Below are 25,197 nucleotides of genomic sequence, written 5' to 3'. Positions count from 1 at the left end.
AGTGGGATTCATCCCTGGGATGCAAGGGTGGTTCAACATTCGCAAATCGATCAGTGTGACAGATCATATCAACAAGAAAAGAGTCAAGAACGATATGACCCTCTCAACTGATGCAGAAAAAGCATTTGACAAAATACAGCATCCTTTCCTGATTAAAACCCTTCAGAGTGTAGGGATAGAGGGTATATTCCTCAATTTCATAAAAACCTTGTATGAAAAGCCTACAGCAAATATCATTTGCAATGGGGAAAAGCTGGAAGCCTTTCCCTTAAGATCAGGAACACAACAAGGATGCCCACTCTCGCCACTATTATTCAACATAGTACTAGAAGTCCTTGCGACAGCAATCAGACAACAAAAAGGGCTAAACGGTATTGAAATCGGCAAAGAAGTCAAACTGTCTCTCTTCGCAGATGACATGATACTGTATATGGAAAACCCAAAAGACTCCACCCCCAAACTACTAGAAGTTATAGAGCAATTCAGTAATGTGGCGGGATACAAAATCAATGCTCAGAAATCAGTTGCATTTCTATACACAAACAATGAGACTGAAGAAAGAGAAATTAGGGAATCCATTCCATTTACAATAGCACCAAAAAATCATATGTTATCTCGGAATTAACTTAACCAGAGACGTAAAGGATCTATATTCTAGAAACTACAAATCACTCTTGAAAGTTACTGCAGAAATTTATTTTTTATTAATCTGTTTCTTTCAATATTCTGTGTAAGAATATCCTAAGGACCCTGGGAATAATAGGATGAATCACGTATGTATCTTGCTGACAATTATTGACTAATAGAGGACAAACAAACAAATAACTCTGAGGTAGAAAGCAAGAAGTACAGATAAAATGCTCATAGAAGCTTGCGGGAAAGAGTAAAGATTGAGAAGAAAACTCTTGCGGGAGCTTGTATTTGAATAATTCCCTGAAAGAAGAACAGGACTTATGCATGTAGAGAAATGAGGTTCTGTGTTGCATGTAAAGGAAAGGGCTTGTTTTGCTCGGAAAATGGGGGGGAATGCAGGGGAAGTAGGGTTATGTAATGGTCAGATATGAAGGCTCTAGGCGGCTAGGCTGCTAAGATCTTAATTAGCCATCAGTGGGATATTGTTAAGGTGTTTTCCACAAAATTAAGGTGGCATTCACACAACATAAAATTAACCATTTTAAAATGAAGAACTCAGTGACATTTAGTATATTTACAATGTTGTGCAGCTACTACTTCTATCTAGTTTCAAACATTTTCTTCACCCCAAATTAAACCCCATGTCCATTAAGCTGTAATTTCCCATTCCCTCACTGCCCCAGCTCTTGGCAACTACCAATCTGCCATAGTGTTTCTGTGCATCTAACTATTCCAAGTAGTGAATTTATTCAGGATGTGCCCCCTTGTGTCTGACTTCTTTCACTTAGCATAATGTTTTGAGGTTCATCCACATTGTAACATATATCAGTACTTCATTACTTTTCGGGCAGCTGGGTGTTTCAGTTGGTTAAGCATCTGCCTTCGGCTCAGGTCTTGATCCCAGGGTCCTGGGATTGAGCCCCATGTCAGGCTCCTTACTCAGTGGAGAGCCTGCTTCTTCCTCTGCCTGCTGCATTACTTTTTATGGCTGAATAATATTCTGTTGAATATTTATAACACAATTTGTTTATCCATTCATCTCTTGATGGACATTTGGTTGTTTCCATCTTTTGGCTATTGTAAATAGGGTAGCTATTAACATGTACATGTAAATATTTATTTAGGCACAAGTATTCAGTTGTTTGGGGTATATATCTAGGTGTGGAATTGCCGGGTCATATGGCAATTCTATGTTTAGCTTTCTGAGTAACTGACAAACTTTTTCTACAGTAGTTGTGCCATTTTACATTCCTACCAACAATATACAAGGCTCCAGTTTCTCCACATCTTCACCAATACTTGGTTTCCACTCTTTTATTATTACTACCATCCTAGTATGTGTGACATGGTATCTCTGTGGCTTTGATTTGCATTTTCCTGATGACTAATGATGTTGAACATCTTTTCATATGCTTGTTGGCTGTTTATATATCTTCTTTGGAGAAATGTCTATTCAGGTCTTTTGCCCACCTTTTAATTGTGTTATTTATCTTTTTGTTGAATTGTACAAGTTCTTTGTATATTCTTGATGCTAGACTCTTTTCAAATATATGATTTGCAAATATTTTCTCCCACTCCATGGGTTGTCTTTTTACTTTCTTGATAATAATCTTTGATTCACAAAGGTTTTTAATTTTAATTTTTTATGAAGTACAATTTATCCATTTTGTTATTGTTGCTCATACTTATAGTGTCATATCTAAAATCATTGTCAAATCCAGGGTCATGAATATTCATCTCTATGTTTTCATATAAGATTTTTATAGTTTTAACTCTTATATTTAGGTCATTAATCAATCTTGAGTTAGTTTTTATATAAAGTGTGAGGTAGGAATCCAACTTCATTTTTTCACATGTGGATACCCAGTTGGCCAACCACTATTTGAAGAGACTATCTTTACCCCATTGAATGACCTTAGCACCCTTGTTGAAAATTAGTTGGCCATAGATATATGGGCTTATTTATGGACTCAATTCTATCACAGCGGTTTATAAGCCTATCCTTGTGCAGGTATTATACTAATTTCATTACTATAACTTTGTGGTAAGTTTTGAAATCAGAAAGTATGAGACCTTGCTCTTTCTCAATATTGTAGGGCCCTTTGCAATTCTATATGAATTTGAGGATCATTTCTGCAAAACAAGGCTGTTAGAATTTTGATAAAGTTTGCATTAAAATTATCACAGGATTTGAACAGAGAAGATGATGTGACTAGAATTGAATTGTCTTAGACAACATTCTACAATATGGACAGGAAAAGGAAAAGAGAGGAGTCTGGGAGACCATTAAAAAGGTTAGCACAACAGAAAGGCTCAGACCTATATTGTCAGAGTGAAGGAAAAGGACAAATGCCAGACAGGCTGTAGAGGCAGACTTGAAGGGACTGAAGAAATTCGTCCATTCATTTAATGATTTGCACCCTATTGTTATATGCCCCAGGCCATGCAGATGCTATGGTAAACAAGATGGATATGTTATTTTGCTTTCATGGAGCTTGAATTCTAATGGGGCAGAAACAGGGGAACAGTAAACAGTGAAATAAAGAGCAAATTGTGATTGCAGTGCTATGAAGAAAATGAACAAGCTACTATTATAGAGATAACAGAGGAAGGCCTATTTTATATAGGAAAGGCCTCAATGAAGAACAGCTATTTATTTATTTATTTATTTTTAAGTAGGCTCCGCCCCCAGTGTAGAGCCCAATGAAGGGCTTGAACTTACAACCCTGAGATCAAGAGTTGAACCTTTAACCGACTAAGCCACCCAGGCACGCTCCCTCCCCTTTATTTTAAAAGATTTTATTTATTTATTTGAGAGAGAGTGAGTGAGAGTGTGAGCATGGGCAGGGGGGAGGGGCAAAGGGAGAGGGAGAAGCAGACCCCCTGATGAGCAAGGACCCCCCCCCCAAGGTTGGGGCTCCATCCCAGAACCCCAAGATCATGACCTGACCCAAAGGCAGACGCTCCACCGACTGAGCCACCCAAGCACTCCCCTTTTATTATTTTTGTAAGATTTTATTTATTTATTTATTTATTTATTTATTTATTTATTTAGGGGGGAGAGAGAGAGAGTGTGTGTGAGTGAGCCTGGGTGGGGGAGGAGCAGAGGGAGAGGGGGAAGCAGACTCCATGCTGAGCACAGAGCCTGAGGTGGGGCTCAATCCAGGACCCTGAAATCATGACCTGAGCAGAAATCAAGAGTTGGAGGCTTACAGTTAAGCCTGAGCCACCCATGTGTCCTTCTCAGTCTTTTTGTGTGTATGCTGAGTAGTCTGGTTTAGCAATTTGATTTTTTTTTTTTAATCAACTTTTGGTCTCATTGATTTTTCTCTTTTCTCTTTCATTGTTTGTACTCTGATCTTTATTACTTTCTTTCTTTGCATAATACTTTGGTTTAATTTGCTCCCTTTGTTTAGTAAGGTAGAAACTGAGGTCACTGATTTGAGAACTTTCTTTTTTCGTTATGGGTATTACCCCGTAAGTACTGCTTTAGTGCCATCCACAAATTTTGATATGTCATGTTTTAATTTTCTTTCAGTGCAAAATGTTTTCTAATTTTCCTTTTGATTTCTTCTTTGACCCATGGGTTACTTAGAATTATATATTGATTTCAAATATTTGGAGATTTTCCAGATGTTATTTTGCTATTGATTTCTAATTTAATTTCATTGTAGTTAGAGAACATACTTTGTATGCTTTAAATCCTTATAAGTTTATTGAAAGTTGTCTTGTGGCTCAGTATATGGTCTATCTTGGTAAATATCTTGTGTATACTTGAAAAGAATTACATTCTTGTGTCTTGTAGTGATCTATAAATGTCAATTAGGTTAAGACGGTTAATGGTATTGTTTAGGTCTTTTATATCTACTATGGTCTGAATGTTTGTGTCTACCTTCAAATTCATATGTGGAAATCTTCACCTCCAAAGGTGATAGTATTAGTAGGTGGGGCCTTTGGGAGGTAATTAGGTCATGAAGGTGGAGCCCTCATAAATAGGATTAGTACTCTTACAAAAGAGATCCCACAGAACTTCTTATTCCCTTCTATCAGGTGAGGACACAGAGAAGATGCTGGCCATAGACCAGGAAGAGGGCCCTCACTCAACCATGCTGGCCCCCTGGTCTCTGACTTCCAGTCTCCAGAACCTATGAAAATTAAACTTCAGTTGTTTATAAGCTGCACAGTCTGTGGTATTTTGTTATGGCAACCCAAACTGATTAAGACAATACACTTGCTGATTTTGTTTCTACTTGCGCTATTATTATGAGAGAGTTTTTAAAACCTCTAAAAATAGGATATGCTTATTTTTCCTTCAAGTTGTTTCAGTTTTCTTTCTCATTTATTTTGAAGCTCTGTTATTAGATACATAAATGATTAGGACTTTTAAGAAAAAAGATTTTATTTATTCATTTGATAGAGAGAGAGAGAGAACACACACAAGCAAGGGAAGGGGCAGAGGAGAGGGAGAAGCAGGCTCCCCACTGAGCAGAGAGCTCCATGCGGGGCTTGATCCTAGGACCTGGGGATCATGACCTGAGTTGAAGGCAGACACTTAACCAACTGAGCCACCCAGGCGCCCCCATAAATGTTAGGACTTTTATGTCCTCAAGATGAATTGGCCTTTTCATAATTATGAAATGACCTTCTCTTCCCTGGTAATATTATTCGCTCTGAAATCTACTTTATGTGATATTATTATAGCTGCTCCAGCTTTCTTTTGACTAGTGTTAGCATGGTATATCTTTTTCCATCCTTTTACTTTTAACCTATTTTTGTCTGCATATTTGAAGTATAGTTTTTTGTAGATGAAATATAGTTGGGTCTTGTTTTATTTATCCAGTAAGACAGATTTTAATTGTGTTGTTTTGACCATTGCTTTTAATATTATTATTGATATGAGTTAAGTTTATATCTGTCCTCTTCTTACTTGTTTTCTATTTGTCTTATCTGTTCTTTGTATCGTCTTTCCTCTTTTTCTACCTTATTTTGGGGTTTGAGTATACTACTTTATCATAGTCTATCTTCAGTTGAATTATGCTGTATCACTTGTAGAATGCTTACACTTAATTATACAATATACTTTTCAATAATATACTTCCATGTCTCTCCTCCCAACCTTAATGCTATTGTTGTCATACATTTTACTTGCTTATATATAAGCTATAAAACCCACAATGAATGATGACTATTGTTGTTTTAAACAGTTACTATCTTTTCAAAGATTCAAGTTGTAAAAAAAACCCAACATGTCTCTTGTTACTATTTCCATTGTTCTTCATTCATAGTGTATATTTCTAGAAATCTGGAGTCATTTTCTGTCTGTCTGATGGAGTCCCTTTAACATTTCTTATAGTGCAAGTCTTTTTGTTATGGTCTTTCAGTTTCTGTGCATCTGAAAAAAATCTTTATATTGTCTCGAGTTTTTAAAGATATTTTTTGGTGAGTATAGAATTCTAGGTTTACAGCTTTTTTGTTCAGTACTTTAAAGATGTTGCTCCACTGTCTTTTTCTTGCACTGTTTCTGACAAGAAATCTGTCATCTTTACTCTTGTTTCTCCATATATAGCATGTCCTTTTTTTTGACTGGATGCTGTTAAGATTTTTTGGTTTATCACTGGTTTTTAGTAATTGTATTATGAAATATCTTGTTGTAGTTTTCTTTGTGTTTCTGGCATTTGGATTCATCAAGCTTGTGAGACCTGTGAGTTTATAATTTTCATCAAATTTTGAAATGTCAGTCATATTTCTTCAAATGTCTATTCTGATCTTCTTTCCCCAGCCCTCCTTTATCCTCTCCTTCATGGACTCTAACTACAAGTATGTTAACCTGCTTAAAGATTTCCCATAGCTTATTGATTCTCTTTTTAATTCCATTTTCTCTCTACAATTCATCTTGGAAATTTTATATCGTGTGTCTTCAAGTTCACTAATCCTTTCTTCTGCTATCTATTCTTCCATTAATCCCATCCAGTGTATTTTTCACCATAGAGATTGTTTTCATCTCTAAATTGGATTTAAGAAAATTTTTATACCTTCCTTGTCTCTACTTAATTTTTTGAATATATTACCATTATAATAACTGTTTTAATGTTCTTGTCTGCTAATGCTAATGTCTATGTCAGTTGTTAGTTTCAGTGATTGGTTTTCCTTCTCATTATGGGTCATATTTTTGTTTCTTTACATGCCTTGTTATATCTGATTGAATGGCAGATGTTGTGAATTTTAGCTTGTTGGGTGCTGAATATTTTTGTATTTCTATAAACATGCCTGAATTTTAATTTGAGATGCAGTTAAATAACTTTAAGATAGTTAGATCCTTTTGGATCTTTTTATTTTTTGGCAGCACCCAAGCAGCATTTAGTCTAGGGCTAATTACTCTCCAATACTAAGGCAAGACCCTTCTAAGGACTCTATCTCTTTGAATTGGGAGGTTTCTAGTTGGCCTGGTGTGAATAGCCACTATTCCTGGCCCTCTGTGAGTGCCCAGTACTTTTCCTTTTAATGCTTTGAGATGGCTTATTCTTTCCATGAACTTGAGTACAGGCATACACTGATCAGCACTGCTGAATTCTCAAGGAAGACCCTCTGCAGATCTCTGGGATTCTCTGTGTTGTTACCTGGTTTCCATATCTGAGTTGTGAACTCTAGCTGTCTTGTTCTCCCTGGTCTCACAGCTCTTGCCTTTCCCTCTTGTTCTGCCATGGCCCGTAAGTTCTCTGAAGGTGATAAGCCGGGGCAAATCTTGTTCATTTCCCATCTCTGAGGCAGTCTCCTTCATTGCCTGATATCCATCTTGAAAACCGTTGTTTTATATATTTTGTCTGGCTTCATTTTGTTGTTGTTGGTTCAGGTGGGAGAGTAAATATGGTACTTGTTACTACATCTTGGCCAGATTCAGAAGTTCCCCTAAGGCTCTAATCTTAATAGTTACTTCACATTTTTAGAAGAGGAAGAGAAACATTCCAAGAGTCTATAACCAGTAGCCTCTGGTAAGACCAGTCTGTAAAATGAAGTGTGACTGTTGTTTAATCTGCCTATTTAATGCTTTTTAAACATCCAGAATATTATAAAGGTTTGCTGTGAGTAGTGGTTTATAGATTGTTTGGGCCAGCCTTCAGAGCTCTGGGGCCTCCTTTAAACACGCCAGTGACATTTTCAAAACACAAGGGGCCATTGATAGATTGCAAATCAGTTTTCACTCTTACTTGGTAGTCATTCTGCAAATTGGTTCTGCTTCTACTTTTGTCATCTGGGCTGCAATTAAGGAAAATTTACTTTCTAAAGGTGTTAGTGGTATGTAGGGCCCTCTAACATAGGCAATTTACCGTGATTTGAGGGTTTATGTCTTGGACAGTAAAAACCTTTCTAGTCCAACTCGGAGAAGTGCTGTGTGATTCGTGTTTATCTTATTCTTAAGAATTTATTTGAAAGTGAAGGGAAACTCTTACAGTCTTATTTGCATGAAAAGAAAAGACCAGTATTTTAATTAAATCAAAGGAGAGAGAGGGCTTAAGGAAAGCTGAAAATATCTTTGACTAATGAATATATTCATAAGCACTTACTATGGGTATGTCACTTGTTTTGGCAATGGGGAGACAAAAGAATGGGTAGGCTACTATTTACTTTTATGTACCTATGTGAATCTCATAGATTTGTCTTCAAAACAAGTCTTATTTAATAGTAATTTATTTTCCCTTTTCTTTTTCTTTTTTAAGATTTTATTTATTTATTTGATACAGAGAGACAGCTAGCGAGAGAGGGAACACAGGCAGGGGGAGCAGGAGAGGATGAGCCTGATGTGGGGCTTGATCCCAGGACTCTGGGATCACGCCCTGAGCCGAAGGCAGACGCTTAACGACTGAGCCACCCAGGTGCCCCTATTTTCCCTTTTGTTTTCTTCTTCTTCTTCTTTTTTTTAAGTAATCCCTACAGCCAACGTGAGACTTGAACTCTTGAACTCAAGACCCCGACCAAGATCAAGAGTCATGTGCTCTACTGACGGAGCCAGCCAGGCACTCCTGTTTTCCCTCTTTTTAAAATCAGTTGCATCTAACTGTCCATGAGAGCTTTGGTTAACATGAAGTAATTGGTGTTATTTCAGTGTCATATAATTTCAGGTAAAAGCAGAGAATCCTGGAACTCCTGGCTGGCTCAATCAGTGGAGCATGTGACTCTTATCTTGCAGTTGTGAGTCTGAGCACACCATTAGGTATAGAGATTACTTAAAAAATAAAAATATAATTTTTTTTAATTAAAAAGACACAGAATTTTGCTGTTATAGGTAATTTGAACAGCCTAATTGTAGATGAATATGTAATTTCTCTAAGGCTTTTGAGATACTGGAAATAGCTTTTTCTTCCTTAACTGACTGGGGCCCAGGGTTACCCAGTAAGGAGCTTACAGTTTAGCTTTGGACATAAATATAAATAACAGAAAAAACAAAACAAGGTAGGCCTGCTAAGGGCCACATTGATTGGTACAGATACTAAGTGTTATAGCATTATATTGGACAGAGAGGTCCCTGAGCTGAGCTATCATAATATGAAAACAGGTAGCTAGGATTAAGAAGTATTCTGAACTGGGAAGCAGTGGATATAAACGTTCAGTGGCGGGAATGTTGACTGTATGTCGTGGATACTGTACAGTGAGGAAACAGTCTGTCCAGAGTAGTTAGAGATCAGGTGCAAAAGATAGGTGAGTTCTTTGATTTTGTGCTTTATACAGAGATGGCAGTGAAAATAAGAAGGTTCACTGAAGAGACTCTGTAATGGAAAAAGCCAAGGACCTGGTGACCAAATGTGAGGATTGAGAGGGAAGAGTCAAAGGTTTTGAGCTAGGACAAGTGCAAATAGAAAAGTCAGAAAGGAGAGCTTGAATGAAGTGATGCCAGAAATCCCTGAAGCTTTTTCTAAAAATTCCCAGTTTCTCTGTGTGGTTCCTAACTGGACAGCACTTTCCCTATGGTCCTTTGCCCTTAATTGTTGAGCCTAGCAGAATGAAATGGAGTTTGGAAGGGCATTTAGAGGTCATGAGGTCACCTGGCCTAATCTCTTCATTTTACAGATAAGCGGATCTGGGGCTTCAGATATTGTGACTTCCCTTAGGGCCACACAGCTAGGCTGGCCTCTTGGCACTGTTTTCTGAAATTCTTCCAGCAAATACTGCTTGTTAGCAAATTGAGCCTTGTGTTTCCCCACCATAATTCAATTAGTGTTTGACTTGATTCCTCAAATAGTTTTTCACCTTCAAAAATCAAATAAATTAATAGTTAAAATAATTCCTTCTGAGTGAAAAAACCACTCAGAAGTAATTAATGCCAGACTGGGCATTGATGCCAGACTCGGCCTGGGTGAAATGAGTCTGCTCTCTTGCAAAGTGCTTGAGCTATTTGACAGGAGAAGGAATGAGTAAGTCTGAAGGGATTCCTACTGAGAGTCCTTTCCAGAATTTTTAAATGAAAAACGAGGATGTGTGGTGGAGATCAGTAAAGGATTTGCTTTCTTTCTTTGCCCCTCTAAGCCCTAGTCCTATGACTTCTCATGCATGGAACCCTGAATTCGTGAGTCCTACCCTGCCCGAGGAGAATGAGATTAGCTAATGCGCCGAATAAGTGAACTCCGTTGCTTTAAGATGCTTCACCCAGTCTACTCCTCAGGTGGAACCTGGGGAGAGCGCCTTCTCTTTCCCCTCCCAAGCCTCTTTCCTCATCTTGCCACATGGCTGTCTGTTTCTCTTTCCCCGTTCTCTCTGCCTGCGTCCCGCACTTCCTCCCTCGGGGTCAAGCACCCCCACGCCCTCCCCGCTTTATTTATTTAGGGCCACCCGACTGCATCCACCCGGCAGCTTCTCTCGGGTCCACGGCCTTTTAGCGAGTGAGGGGCGGAGCTGAGTGAGCATAAGCCCCGCCCCTAGCCTTGGGCGGGGCTGGTGGCCGAGCGGTTCCGTTGATTGGTGTGGGCGGGGCCTGCTGCGAGGGGCGGAGTCAGGAGGTCGGGCCACGGAGAGGAGGGTGGTGGTGGTGGTGGTGGTGGGCCCCGCTGAGGGTGGGAGGCGCGGCACCGAGGCCGGTAGAGTGTGGCGCAGCTGTGGTGGCGTTTCCCGCTCGCTATGCGTCGGGCGAGGGTTCCCGAAGGTAAGTACGGGGAGGGGTTTGGGCGCCGCGAGAGCCAGGTGAAGGAACCCTCGCGGGCGCGTTGGAACCAGGTGTGGTTTGGTTGGACCGGCCCCTGGGCCACTTCCGTGCTTAGTAGGAGCGCGTGGTGCGGATGGGCGGCCCCCTGGCGTGAACCCCCAGAGGCAGGGAGACACGGGGTCTGGCTCTAGTTTTGCAGCACTTGTTCACGGCATTACCGCCGGGACAGAAAACATTTGCGTTGCTCCACACACCTCCTCCCTAAATCTCGAGAGGCCTCAGGTACTGAGATTTTATGTTCTTTAAGATACATTTCTAGTTCGTGGTTCGGGACTGGAGGAGAAACTCGATAATAAACTTGCAGTGTAGCTTTATTTTGACTTCGTGTTATTCAGTTTGCAAGAAGAGTGCGACTGGTAATGGGACTGTTATTTAAACAAGGACACCAGGATTTGCATAGGCAATGTATTGTGGAGGTTAAGCTCTGAGTCTTTGAAGCTAGGGTGCCTGGGTTTGAATCTACTTGTTAATTGTGAAACCCTGGGCAATTCGCTTAATTTCTCTATGACTTTGTTTCTGCATATGTAAAATAAGGGTAATGATAGTTCCATCCTTACAGGATTGTTATGAGGATTAAAGCAGTCAGTACTTAATTCCGCCTGGCGCATAGTCCACAATAGTCACCAAAGAGATACACTGCAATAACGTTGGCTATTTTCTTTATTATGCATTTAGATGGGCATTAATCTTCAAAGCTGTCAACACCGGAAAGCCTTTCCTCAGAGTTTAGCTAGAAATGCTTGGGGATTCCATTGGAATTTCAGAGACTGAATCCCACCAGATAAGTCTCATTACTTTTCTCACCTATTAGAGATGTGATCATTCACCTGGTTTCAAATCTAATCCACTCTCAAATGATACAGAGGCCTCAGAGTCTTAAAGGCTGTTCTAAAAGAGGGATGAAAAAAGGCAGCTCTTTCAGAGAGGGTATCCTCATTTTAAACCCCAGGCTCCCCTAGGTTTGTTTAAAAGAAGGTCATTATCCCTTTTATACAGAACTTACAAGTTGTGCTATTGTTGCAAAAGGAGGTAAACCAGAGTCTCCAAATACATAAATAAATGAAACATCATAGGAATCGTAACTAGCCACATAGAATTTTGGAATTGAAAGGAATCTGAAAAATCATAGTAGCTGCCCTTTACAGATAAGGATGAGGCCCCAGGATCCAGAACCAATAAAATGCATGGTTTAGACTAGAATTCCGCTCTGCTGAACAACAAGTTATAAAATCAAAGAATGATATTACTTCTGATTTTGATAATTGTACTGTTTTTATTTTTGACAGTGTTATGGTGCTGTGAATGGTTTTTCTCTCTGCAGCATCCTCCTTGCTAGCTTAATTGCATGATTCATAATCATTCTTCAGCACCTTTGATTTAAATCACAAGTCTCAAAAGTTGCTACATCAATGATTGCTTTGAGAACAAGATGATTGTCTTAAGCTTTGTACAAACATGTTCTAACAGTGCTTTGGTTTTGTTGTTTTAAAATGTAGTCCTTTTCTCCCATGTAGGGAACATAAACAGCCAGTGTAAACAAATTGACCTACTAGGCAGTTTTTTATCACTGTGTATTGGTGAAGTTTTCTTGATCTGGTAGGATAGAACCAGGAAGTGGAACACTGAATACTAGCCCAAGGAAGTAGGACTGGGTCACCAAAGAGATACACTGCAATTGCTGCTAACTTCAAAAGCATCACAGAGTGAAACTATTTGAAGATATTGGTGTGTTAGTTGCTGACACTTTCCTGGCTCCTTGTGTGGTTCACTCCCTTACCTCAAGGTATTTGTTTAGATGTAACTATCTCAGTCAGACCCTCCTAATTAAAATTCCATACAACCCCCCTCTTCCTATAATATATATTTATCTCTTTATTTACTTGTTCATTATCTCTTGTCTGCCATTAGAGGGTAAGTTCCATGAGGGCTGTGGTGCTTGCCAGTTGTGTTCACTGCTGTATCCTAAGTGCCTGGAAACAATGCCTGGTACCAGAAGGTGTCAGATTTGTGCATCTGATGCAGATCTTTCCAGCTAGGGCTAGTAATTACTTAGACCAATTCACTGTCATTTTGCCCTGCTGTCCCCTCCCCCCATTTCTTGTTATTTATTCTGGTTACCCAGGAATAAAAGCTTGAGGCAATGTTAATGCCTCCTTCTGCCTTGCACTCCACATGCAAATAGCTATTACTTATTTCTCCTGTCAGTTTTTTGCAAACCTGCCATTCTTATTGTTGCCAAACCCCTATTTCTTTAAGCCCTCCTCCATTTCATTCCATTCTCTACACCTACAAGCTTTCAAGTTCCCTTTTCGAATGCCTTTACATCCTCATCTGCAGAATGAAATCCAGAGTGTGAAGCCTGGCATTCAGTTCTGTACATGATTTCAAAAGCACTTTCCCAGCTTCTGCCTCCTATATGTAAGAAAACTGATTTCCAATTTATGCTTGCAAATATGAAAATAAAATAAGGCTTTAATAATAATGCCATGTAAACGCCAAAGGTGAGCGTTGCTTCTTGACAGTTTCTCTTTCTGTTTTTATCAAATGGAGTGGATCTTTTCTGTAAGTGGGCAGGAATTCAGACAAATTAAACTGATGGCTATTCTCTGTACCAAGGACTTTTGCTGCCCTTTTGTTTTGAGTGCCCAGCTTTCAGATCCTCCCTCACATGTCACCACCAGCCCAAATACCTAGATAAGTTAAGTTGGTAGTGTTTTTTTTCTTCCTCTGAATTCTAGAAACTTTTCATACTTTTCTTAGAGAATTTATCACAGTCTATTTTTAATTGTAATTCTTCGGGCATTTATCTTTTCTTTTCGCTACACATTAGCTCCTGGAGGACAAGAATCACGCACATAAAAATTCCAGTTACTTTTTTAAGGAAAAATAAGATACCCACTTCTTTGTTTTTTAAGTAAAAGTGAATTTAAAGTTCTGTTTTATAGGTCTTTAAGTCGTTAAATATTGAGCTTCAACAGTCATTTCTACAATATGGACAATTAAGGAAGAAGGCAGGGGGAAATTTAGTACTACATGAAAAGATCCAAATGAAGAGATTGAGATCTGGATTCATAGAAGGAAGAGGTGCAGGGAGAGCAACATACCCAACACCCACATAATTGGATACACAGAAGTATAAAAAGATACACAAACTCCCTCAGGAAATCATTAGGGCAAGACAGATTTTATGGAGCAACACCTGCAGCTTTGGTTTTTGTGGGGAATTATTCCTAGCTTTATTTTGTTTTTGCATTTCTATGCACAAGTAATACTGTCAGTCTGCTTTGTTTTCTGAGCTGGGTAAGACTGAACTTTCTCTTCCTCTTTCAGGTCTGCAGAATGTAGTTTAAGGGCATTCTAAGGGCAGTGGGAAGCAATGGAAAGAGTTTAAGCAATGGGGTGAAATTATCAGATTTATAGTGATGAAGAAAAAAGAAGATATATGCCAGAAGCTTTTAGTTCTTCAGAGAAAAGAGAAGATACTTGAATTTATCTTTTGTGAGAACCTTCCGGTTTTATTGTTTGATCAGCATCTGGTTCAATGTATTTTGTTTCATTTCATTACCAACATATCCTTGCACATACTCCAGTTGAGTAAAAGCTTTTATTTTGCATGTGACTTTTTCTGATAGATTAAAACTTGTCCCTAGAACATCTGTGGACATTTCTGAAATTTGATTTTCTCTCCTGTTGCCTCCCAAACCGTGACTGGGGTTCTCCCATTCTAGGACTCTCATTAGCCTAACTTACTCTCTTCATTCTTGATTTTGAGCACTTACAGGTGTCGACTAAATTTATTTTACCATTCCTAGGATGAAGCTGCAGTTTCTATTGGTAGGAAAGTGTTGGTAGGGAAAATATGTATAAAACTTCTAATCTTTTAAAATGTTAAAACTTTAAGGTAAAAATCTGCGTATTATTTTTACTAATAAATAGCTAATATAAGATCAGGATTTAAAGCTAATATACTACAATTTATTATTTAAATTGTAGTATGATGTAGTATGATTTAAATATGTAATTGGTTGTAAGTTTTGTCCTTGGGGGAATTTCTTATGTGCTAACCAGTGAAGTTTTACTGTCAGAAAAAGAATCTTGAAATCTTTACTTTGGAGTAAAGCTTCCTTTATCATACTCTATAAGCATCTGTGTTTACCCTGAGTTCTCCTTGTTTTCAAAAGCCTTAGTTACGGGTGCACATCAGATAGGATCATTCATACAAATAATAAAAGATGGGGTACAGACTAATTACACATCTCTAGCACATGGTAAACTGTGTAAGTATCTGTTAAATAAATAAATCTGTATTTTTCAGGATTTTGTTGGGATACTGTAGCATACTAGTATGTTTAACAACAGAATTGATCTAGTAAAGAGGAAGAAATTGATGACTCAGGAGACATTAAGGAATAATGAGCCATTGATTACTTTGAAGATCTCACACACTTTGGCAAATGGGAATTTTTACGTGCCTCCCTCCAGCTGTTAGTTGAAAGAATAAGTGAAATGTGTACCACTAAGTACATGGCAGTACATAAGTCACAATTTCTACACTGTAGTTAGGGAGGTTCTCAATATACAAGATGTAATCTTAGGTGATTATAATTGCTAAAATGGAAAAAAACCAGGATGATGACAGAAGATTACTTTGGGGAAGGAGCACTGTAGTTAGGTGGTCCTGAAGGCTTGTTGCAGGAAGTGGCATTTGAACAAAGGCCTCAGTGTGAAGAGCTGAAGGGAGAGCATGCTAGGCAGAGGGAACACAGGTATAAGAGATGAGATGGGAGAGTGCTCAGTGTGTAAGAGAAGTAGGAAGGGGCTGTTCCCACGGGAATCTAGTGAGTCGGGTGGTGGGAGGCACTCGTGGGTTGCAGCTGGAGAGATAGGAAAAGGTTAGGCCATGCGGGTGCTTGTAGGCTCTTAGCAATAAATCAGAGTTTGGATTTTATTCTAAGGGCAGTGGGAAGCAATGGAAAGAGTTTAAGCATTGGGTGAAATTATCAGATTTATAGTGATGAAGAATATGACCCTGGTTAGTGCAGGAATAATGGATTGTGGGGGTTAGAGTAGAAGGAAAAATAGCAGATTGAAGGTTCTCTAAAGAGACTATGAAATAGATGGTGATTGTTGTCTTTGTGGGGGGTTCTTTGGCAGCTGGTTGTTTTGACTTTGTTTTGTTTTGGTTCGTCCTCACTTCTCCCAGTCTTCCCAGCCAGAGAGCCAAGCAAGACTTCTTTGGACCTGCAGTATTTTACCACTGCTAATTGTGTAAAATTCCACGTTCCTTTTTTTTCATGCCTCCTATAATCATCCATCCACCCATCATTCTGCCAGTGATCCCAGTCCTCCAGGAATCATCCTTCAGAGTTTTCTGTGTTCCAAGTGTTCTGTGTTCCCATCTTCCTGGAACATACACTGGGAGTGTGCCTTCCAATGGAAAAGCTTGGGAAGCCAGGAGTAGGGCAGGTGTTCTGGTAATGGGGAACCCAAGACAGTGACGTTAGGAGGCTGAGAAGAGTAGAGCAGAGCATTGCAGCTGCAGTGAACATCCCTACCTCTCAGTTCTGGAACCAGTGGAGGGACGTGTTGTCAGTTGGACTCAGTTTAGGACCTTCTTCCTTATCCTGGCAGCTTTGAGTCCACTATTGGAAAACAAGAAGACTGTCAGCTGTTATTTCTACCTCCTCACTCAGTCCTTTCCTTAAATCTATGTATAAATGGAGCCAGTTTCAGAGAATCAACAGACTCATGTAACTTTTGTCAAGGTTTTTGGATACTCCTGTCAAATTGTTGGGTGCAGACTATTCTATATTGTGTCCCAATATTGAATATCTTACACATATTTTATTTCTAATTCTTGATCTTACACATATTTTATTTCTAATTTTTGTATCACTTTTTTTTTTTTGCATATATAGCTTTTCTTTATCAAGAATCAGGGTAAATAAAAGGTACCTCAAATAAGAGATGAGATAAACCTTGGAAAAACTGGGACTGCTTTGTGATTACAGAAATGAGGGAAAAATCAAAGAGAGGGTGGGGTGGGAATTAGAGGAAGGATATATTAGTAAGGAAGGAAAACAGGAAAAGTTGTAACTGATTCATCCTGTGATATGTGTGGGGAGAAGGTTACTATGTATCTTCCATTTTCAGATCCTGTTAGATTTTTAATCTGTTCTGCAGTGAATTTAATTTACAGATATGACAAAGATGTGCTTTGTTTCTATTGGATGTGTTTGGACCTAGTATTCTGAAAGGCGGATATAAACAGATAAAGATTATATACTATTACAGCAGACTTTCAGTAAAGTAGCTGGTGAGTTTAAAGTAAGAATTTCTTAAGGTGTTTTTAATGTAGTTTAAAATGAAACCCAACTCTCTTGGCCTGTTCTCAGGAATAATTCCTGCCCCCTTCCCCATGCCCATTCCTTTTTGTATTCTCTGGGTCAGTTCCCATTTTCCAAACCAGTCCCTAATGCCATGCCCCAGGTCTGTACAGGGATTTTCTTTTGTCTTTTCCTTTGTCAGTTCCCTCCTTTAGGACCCTTGTTTCCAAACATCCAGCACCCAGTCCTGTCCCCCTGCTGAAGAAAATCTGTAGCTCTTCCAGGTCTGCTTCCTGTCTTTGGGAACAGGATTATTCTTCATTTCCCTTTATGTCTTGGTGTAAATCACTGAACCCCTCTCTGCCATAGTAGTTGAGAGTGGATACTGATATTTACTAATGTATCTGTCTTGTAATTTTGGGTATGGTCCGGTCCGCTAGTCAGTACCAAACAGTGTCCATGATGTGTGAAAGAAATGGAGTTAAGAACTTCTCTGCTTAAATTTTAGAAGTAAAAAGCTGGAGAATCTTTGGATTTTCTTACAAAACATTTTTTGGCTGTCTGAAACAAAGATGGACAAGATCCAGGACAATAATTGCATATAATGGACAAAAAGATAGGCACAATGATGATGGGGAAAAATGCTTTAAAAAAAGCTTTAACTAATGTTAACTCTACTGGAATTGAAATAAAAAGCTTAATTTTAAAAAAGCCTTAATCAATGCCTATCTATTTTAAGCAGTATTTGTCAACAAAATTTTAACATAACATGAATTTGGACAGTTTTCTGTCATGGTATTTCATCCATATTTTTACACCCCTGATATAAAAAAAATAAATCTATTAATTTTTTTAACTTTCCCCTCCTTTTTAAAAGACCGTATCCTGTGATAGCATCCTTTCTTGTGTCCTCCTTATTTCATAATTTAGCCCTTGATTGTCCTTGTGATGAGGCCAATACTCAGGGCCTATTCTATACCACACTCTTGATAACATGTTGACATATGATGTTTTATGAAGCTGGGCCACTCCTTGTACATTGCTACACAGACCTGACCCCTCCTGGTGGCAGAATCAGAAAGCTGCTCTTCTGTGCATGGCTTTGTTTCTATAACCTGATAGCTAATGGACGCTTGGTGTTCTGCCCTCTTCAACCTGTATCTCCAAAGGTGATTTAGAAGAAGGGGATGCATGCAGTAGTACTATAAGGAATCGAGAGACAGTGTGTGCACACCAGGCTCTCAGGTCAAAGCTGTGATCACCATACAGTGCTCCCACCCGAAGCTGTATGAGGATGTGGATCTTGTAGCCTAGGTTTATTCATCTGTAAAATGCAGATAAAGATATCTGAAGAGTCTCTATGAGGAACAAGTAATGTGTTAGATGTAAGGCATGCTTCGAATAGTGCCTAGCATTAGTACTCAGTAAATACGAGTTTCTTAACCTCAACAGTATTGACATCTTGGGCTAGATAACTTTCTCTTGTAGGGGCTGTCCTGTGCATTGTGGGATGTTTAATATCATCCTTGACATGTAGCTGCTTAACAACCCCCCAAGTTATGACAACCAGAAATATCCCCAGACATTGCCCACTGTCCCCCTGATGAGAACCACTATACATAAATACAATATTTACTAGCTCTTAGTCTACCTTTGCAAATCACTGTCCCTCCTAGAGTCTGGCTGGTCCCTGAAAGTTCTGATCTCATCTGACCCACTTCTTTTTGTCATGTTGGACTTGTCTGAGTTGATTCACTGGATGAATATCAAGGTTAGTTCTTCCATTCTGGGTTAGTATCTGGACTTAGTCTCATTAGAGCCACATGACCCACCCCCAGGCAAGCCAGCTGCCCCTGGGAACCAATCTACAAGACTATATTGTGACTCTCCAGCAGAATGAAGGCAGATTCTTTTCCTATTCTTCTTCTTCTTTTTTTTTTTTTTTTAAGATTTTTTTTAAGTAATCTCTACACCCAGTGTGGGACTTGAACTCAAGACCCCACAATCAAGAGTCGGATGCTCCACTGGCTGAGCCAGCCAGGTGCTCCCCACCCCGTTCTTCTTTTGAAAAGCCTAATATACCTATGAACCTCCCCCAAAATTCCAAGTTTTATTCCCACATGAACAACATAGCTTTTTTTCTATTCGTTTTTAATTCTGGGGTTCTTTTATCAGTCCTCTTCTCTCTGTTTTATTTCCCTGCCTGGCCATAAGATGATTTTGCAGAATTTTAATTGCTTCAGTTTCACAAAATAAACATTAAATATATAGTAATCGCAGGGTTGCTTTTTCATAGTTTCACGCCTGACCACTTAAGAATAAATTTATGAGCCTTCATTGATTTCCAGAGGACTCTTTAGAGCATATATATGTTGTAGAGGCAGTGTGGTATAAGGGGTACAAGTTCTGAAGTCAGACCACCTGGGTTCAAAACCTGATGCCACCACCTGGGGCAGATTACTTCACCTTTTATGCTTCAGTTTCTCCTTGGTTTTCCTGTCAGTAAAGCTTTGGCGAGAAGCCACAGTCTGGCTTATAATAAGCTTAGCCACTAAATCTTAAATGTTGTTAGGTTACTGGATTGATTTAGCTTGAAGGAAAGAAGACCTTATTTAAAGTGAGACAGTGTGGTATAGCAAACAAGTACATATAGATTTTGGAGGTAGTCAAATTTGGACTTAAATACTAACCCATTAATTGGATAGTAACTTGGGCAAGTGATTTCTTCCTTTCTTCAATTTATTATAATTATTATTATTATTATTATTGGGAGGGGAGCAAGTGATTTAATCTCATTGTTTTTCTCCACAGCAGCATCTTCATTTCCAACGTATGATTTTAGCTCCCTTTTTCCAGAGAAAATTCAAGCAGACGGGTGTGCTTTCAAAGTTCTGCTCCCATATCTGCCTGGCTTTATTTTTAGTTAGGCTGAGAATATATGACAGTCTTCATCTGTGACCCCTGTCTGTGCTCTCGTGGTGTACCATGCATACATGTAACATCCCACTTAGTGAACTCTTGAAATTTTTATATTGCATATCATTCTTCCCCATGAGATAAGTTCTTTGCAGATAGGATTTTCTCTTATCTTTGTCTTTCTGTTGCTTAATGCATAATGAATGCTTAATAAGTATTTGTTGAACTAAGGAATAAAAAGTAATTTGAAACAAATGGCTGTGTATTAGATCCAGTTTATTGACTACTTATACAGAGCTGGGTCTTTTACTTATCTCAAATGCTTAAAACAACTATATGAAATAGGTGTTGCCAGCCTCATTTTCCAGATTAGGAAACTAGGGTTCAGATCATTTAATCTTGTCCAAGGACTGAGGTGGAGAATTGTAGCATTTTGTCCCCATAAGAGTTGTAGTCACAGGACACAAGATCGCCTCTCAGGAGTTTTTTTTTTACAGTAGCTACCGAACGGCAGCCTGCTCAGGAGGGAGCAAGATGAGCAAATACACGTCCTGATCCCCTTTTTCCCAGCCCACATCATGCCAGAGGGATGAAATCAACCAGCAGCTAGAGGGCAAGGGAGCCTATAGGGTGCAGACTGTAGAGGTCAGCATCCCAGGGCGTGGAGCAGGGTGGAGATGGATCTGAAAAGACACAGAGGATATCCAGCAGAGTCTTCCCCTTCCTGTCCCTTAGTACTCCCTCTTGTGCTTTGGGCATAATACTTATGTTCCTAACTCAGGGGAAACACAGTCAGTCACTGACAGTCACTATTCAGTGCATTCATACGCCCACCTGGAACCACTGCCAGCGTTCACAGAAGGGAACAGAGAAGAAAACTAAAATAAAACAAAACTGCTATAGTCTTGGCATCTGTAGCTAGTCTTTTGCCTCAGGTTGATAACTGGTACCTATTTTATGTTCCCCTACTCTCTTCCAACACCTTAGCTTGTCAAAGTTGTTTACTGGTGGAGGACCCCAAACCTTCATTCCCACAGGATCCAAGTCTGTAGTAGTCCCATCTTCATTGAGTTGCCAGTTCCCCATTGACCAGTACTGTTAGACGGGCCCCACTGAATCCCTCAATTCAGACGTAATTGTCCTCCCCACACTGTATAATGACATCCAAGTTTCCTCCTGGAAATCCAGATCAGTCACTTCACTGGGACAGTGACCACTCTCTTACTAGATTGGATGGCCTCATAAACCACACATGGCTAGGGGATAGGCTTAGCTTTCAGTTTGGCAGGACTAGACTGTTTCTCGGTGAAAGCATTCCTCCACCAAACCTGAGGTTGTCTTTAGAAGGAAAGGGGTATAGTGTCATGTTAAATCACAGGTTCTGGAATGAGACAGCACTACAAGTTCTTTTTTTTTTTTTTTAAGATTTTATTTATTTATTTGACAGAGACAGCGCACAAGCAGGGGGAGCAGCAGAGGGAGAGGGAGAAGCAGGCTCTCCGCTGAGCAGGGAGCCCAATGTGGGGCTCAAACCCAGGACCCTGAGATCACAACCCAAGCCAAAGGCAGACGCTTAACAGACTGAGACACTCAGGCATCCCACATCACTCCAAGTTCTGATTCCACCAACTACTTGCTTCAGTGACTTCAAGCAGTTACTTAGCCTGATTCGGTGTCTGTTTGCTCAGATGTAAAAGGAGAGTGACAGTAGTATCTCCTAGGGTTACTGTGATGATTAAATATAAGCCCAGTGCCTGGCACACAGTAATAATAATTATCACTGTTGTTATTGGTATTAAAATACATTATAAAGTTTAAAGTATAAGTTTGTAAAACAATATGTTCCATCATTTTAACACAGAAGCACACACATACTTATAATACAGACATATTCTCACACCTATATATGTTTATAGATACATAGAAAAGAATGAAATACATGCAAAAAATATTGACTGTACATGTCTGTTGTGTGCTAAGATGATGGATATTTTTCTATGTGTTTCTATATGCCTTTCTATATGCCTTTAATTTTTATGATTATTTTTATGTTCAAATGGCAAAAGTTACTCAATTTTATGAATAAATTAAATGTGACTCAAGAAGGTAGTTGAGCCAGATTTCATCACATAAAAACATAGTTTTTAGCCCAGGGTTAGTCAGTCCTTGTTGATGAAATCAGGGAGAATATCACTGTTAGCCAGTTCAGTCTTTTTGAGAACTGAGGGTGCATTGAGTCAGGGACCATTGCAGTTCTGATACTAGGTTTATATTGTTGATAATGGGTCTCCATGTCAACAAAATGAAGTGTACCCTCAGGGAGCCATACAAACACAGACATTGCCCGAAGATTGAACATGAGTACTTCAGAAACTGAGTGACACTGATATGACAGTGAGCGACACTGATATGACAGGTATTTGATTATTCAGGAACCTTCCATGTTTAAGCATCAAAAGCAAGCAAAAAGGGGGCCTGGGTGGCTCAGATGGTTGAGCCTTCGTTCAGGTCATGATCTCCAGGTCCTGGGATCGAGCACCATGTCTGGCTCCTGGCTCAGTGGGGAATCTGCTTCTCCCTCTCCCTCTGCCTCTCCCCCTGCTTGTGTTCTCTTTCACTCTCTCTCAAGTGAATAAATAAAAGCTAAAAAAAAAGCAAGCAAAGAAGTGTAAGCAATGATTCATAGCACCAAAATGAGTAAATTGCTTCCGAAAGAGTGATTTCATTTTCTCAGCTATTTCTGCACTTCTTCAGAATTTCTAATCCCATGAAGTTCAGGCCAGGTCACTGTGGAAAGTAAGTCCAGCTTCTCTTTGAGGTCTAATAGATTGATTCTCTCAGGATGCTCATGAATTTCCGGAAGTCTTAGATCTGAGTTTGGTAAATACCTTCAACAACTTTCTGCTACTCAGTCGTCTAACCAGTTAAAATAATGTTAACTTTCACAGCCAACTTCCACTCCTTACAAGTAACCCATAGATTGTCAAAGGAATTAGAACAAAGAAAAACTGCCTTGTCTACTTTGTCATGGGTCCATTGAGCAAGCAGTGGGTGATTGGGAAAAAGGCTGACTGACATCCGTAGGACCGGTCATCTTGGTTGGTCACCTGATTACCAACAGGTCCATTGAGCAAGCAACGGGTGATTGGGAAAACGGCTGACTGACATCCCTAGGACCATTCATCTTGATTGGTCACCTGATTACTAACAGCCTGTCTACAGTGGGCTTTTCTGTAGGACACAGATATTTTTTACATTCTGTGCTGTATTGAAAAGTTCATCCACATACATCTGCAAACCTCTCCTCCTTTTTAAACTTTTAAAAATTTTTATTAAAAAGAAGATGAAAGGGGCGCCTGGGTGGCACAGCGGTTAAGCGTCTGCCTTCGGCTCAGGGCTTGATCCTGGCGTTATGGGATCGAGCCCCACATCAGGCTCCTCTGCTATGAGCCTGCTTCTTCCTCTCCCACTCCCCCTGCTTGTGTTCCCTCTCTCGCTGGCTGTCTCTATCTCTGTCGAATAAATAAATAAAATCTTAAAAAAAAAAAAAGATGAAAGTACAACATAAGAGAATATACTCTCCACTTTATTTTTTTTTTTAAGATTTTATGGCCAGCGAGTTGGCCATGAGTCAACATATATACCTTGGGCATTCATTTCTCCTGACACCATATACACTGCTCAGAATTGTGCCCTATGGGAGGAGTTCCCTTCACCACTCTGTCAGGACCACCCCTGAAAAGAGCTACATTGTCTCATTTCTGGTTGGGGCTAGAGTACCATGCATGTCCATTGATAAATGAGCATGTCTTTTCCCTCCTCTGCCAACTGGTCGTAGGATCCTCTCCACGAGCGTGTGGTGAGAGAGGTCATGAGGAAGATTCTACAAGTACCAGGTATTCCTGAGGTTTACTTGTGCCTTCCAGACCTATTCAGGCCCAGTCTTGCTTTTAACATACCAGGTAGAATGCTTTTGTATAGTCCAGTTTTACGAATCAGTCGGTCAGATAATACTGTTCATAACAGGCTGTTCTTATTACATAGTCCCTTGGTTTCCCATGGGCGAGTATGTAATCTTTACCTGAGCTCAGTAGCAAGCCAGGAACCAAATGGACAAAACTTACTGACAGTACCCTAAGGAGTCTATAACTCTTATTCTTCTCCTGATGCTTGCTCCTTACCCCATCCCCGTCTGCCATGTCATTTGTAGTACTAGTGGGTGTGCTAAGGCATAGCCCCAAGAGTTAGGGCAGCTTTTATTGCTGAAGAACCTTCTCTTGAATCAGGCCCCAGTAAAAACCGGCAGCCTCATGGGTTACCCAGTATATAAGCCATAGCAGCATATCCAAATATGAAGCTCACAGTTGTGTTACGTCTTTCTTAGTGAACATAGTGCCAAGTGTAGCAATTTTATTTTAGATGGAATATCCTGCCTCAGACCTCTGGAACCATAGAAACCATCGGTGTGGTACATCCTTAACTTCCATGCGTTTTATCCTTCATCTTCTGGTTTGTACATGTGTCTTACGAAGGCATCCTGAGTGCTTGCTACTTCTTGTTCACCTGATCCAGTGAACATAATGCCGTCCATGTGATGGTCCCGTGTGGTGATCTGTGGGGTATTGAGATAACCGACGTCCTGCCCGCCTGTATTATGGCAGTGCAGAAATAGCCCTCAGGTAAAACATTGAAGGTGCACTGCTGTTTCTGGCACTTGGTGGCAAATTGCATCGTATTGTTCTTACTGATGATGATAGAAAAGAAAGCATCTGCCAGGTCAGTAGTTATCTGCCAGATACCAGAGGTTATGCTCATTTTCTCCAGCAAGAAATACCACACTTAGAAGTGCAGCCGTGATTGGCCTCTCCATCTGTTGTTATGTTCCAGGATCTTTCTGGCTTTGGTCCAGGTAACCAGGCAAGTTAAAAGGAGATATAATAGGAATCAACGCCTCTGTATCCTTCAGTGTTTTTGATAGTAGTACTGATTTCTTCTCCCATGGATGTGGTACAGCTTTCGATTTACCTTCATAGTGGGGAAAGGGGAAGAGTTCCAAAGGTTTCTTCATGGCCCTTTCTTCCATATGACTTTTATGACATAGGACAGGAACCAATGTGAGGACTTGGCCAG

At 39.7% G+C, this 25,197-nt stretch overlaps 1 protein-coding gene across 5 annotated transcripts in view; it reads left to right on the top strand.

The window, feature by feature from the left end:
* SGK3 (serum/glucocorticoid regulated kinase family member 3) overlaps positions 1 to 25,197 on the top strand; it is a 130,772-nt gene that overhangs the window by 43,903 nt on the left and 61,672 nt on the right. Inside the window, exon 1 of one of the 5 annotated variants that reach the window (XM_045788995.2) lies at positions 10,625 to 10,765. The exons of the other annotated variants lie outside the window; for them this stretch is intronic. The gene's annotated coding sequence lies outside the window, so the exon portion shown is untranslated. Of the gene's footprint in view, positions 1 to 10,624; positions 10,766 to 25,197 lie in introns of those variants that run through there. 5 annotated transcript variants of the gene reach the window in all.

Source organism: Ursus americanus, chromosome 9, assembly GCF_024610735.1.
Source record: "Ursus americanus isolate L20-20 chromosome 9, mUrsAme1.1.p, whole genome shotgun sequence".
NCBI lineage: Eukaryota > Metazoa > Chordata > Mammalia > Carnivora > Ursidae > Ursus > Ursus americanus.
Note: the sequence above shows the minus strand (reverse complement) of the source record. Positions and strands in the feature narration are given on the sequence as shown.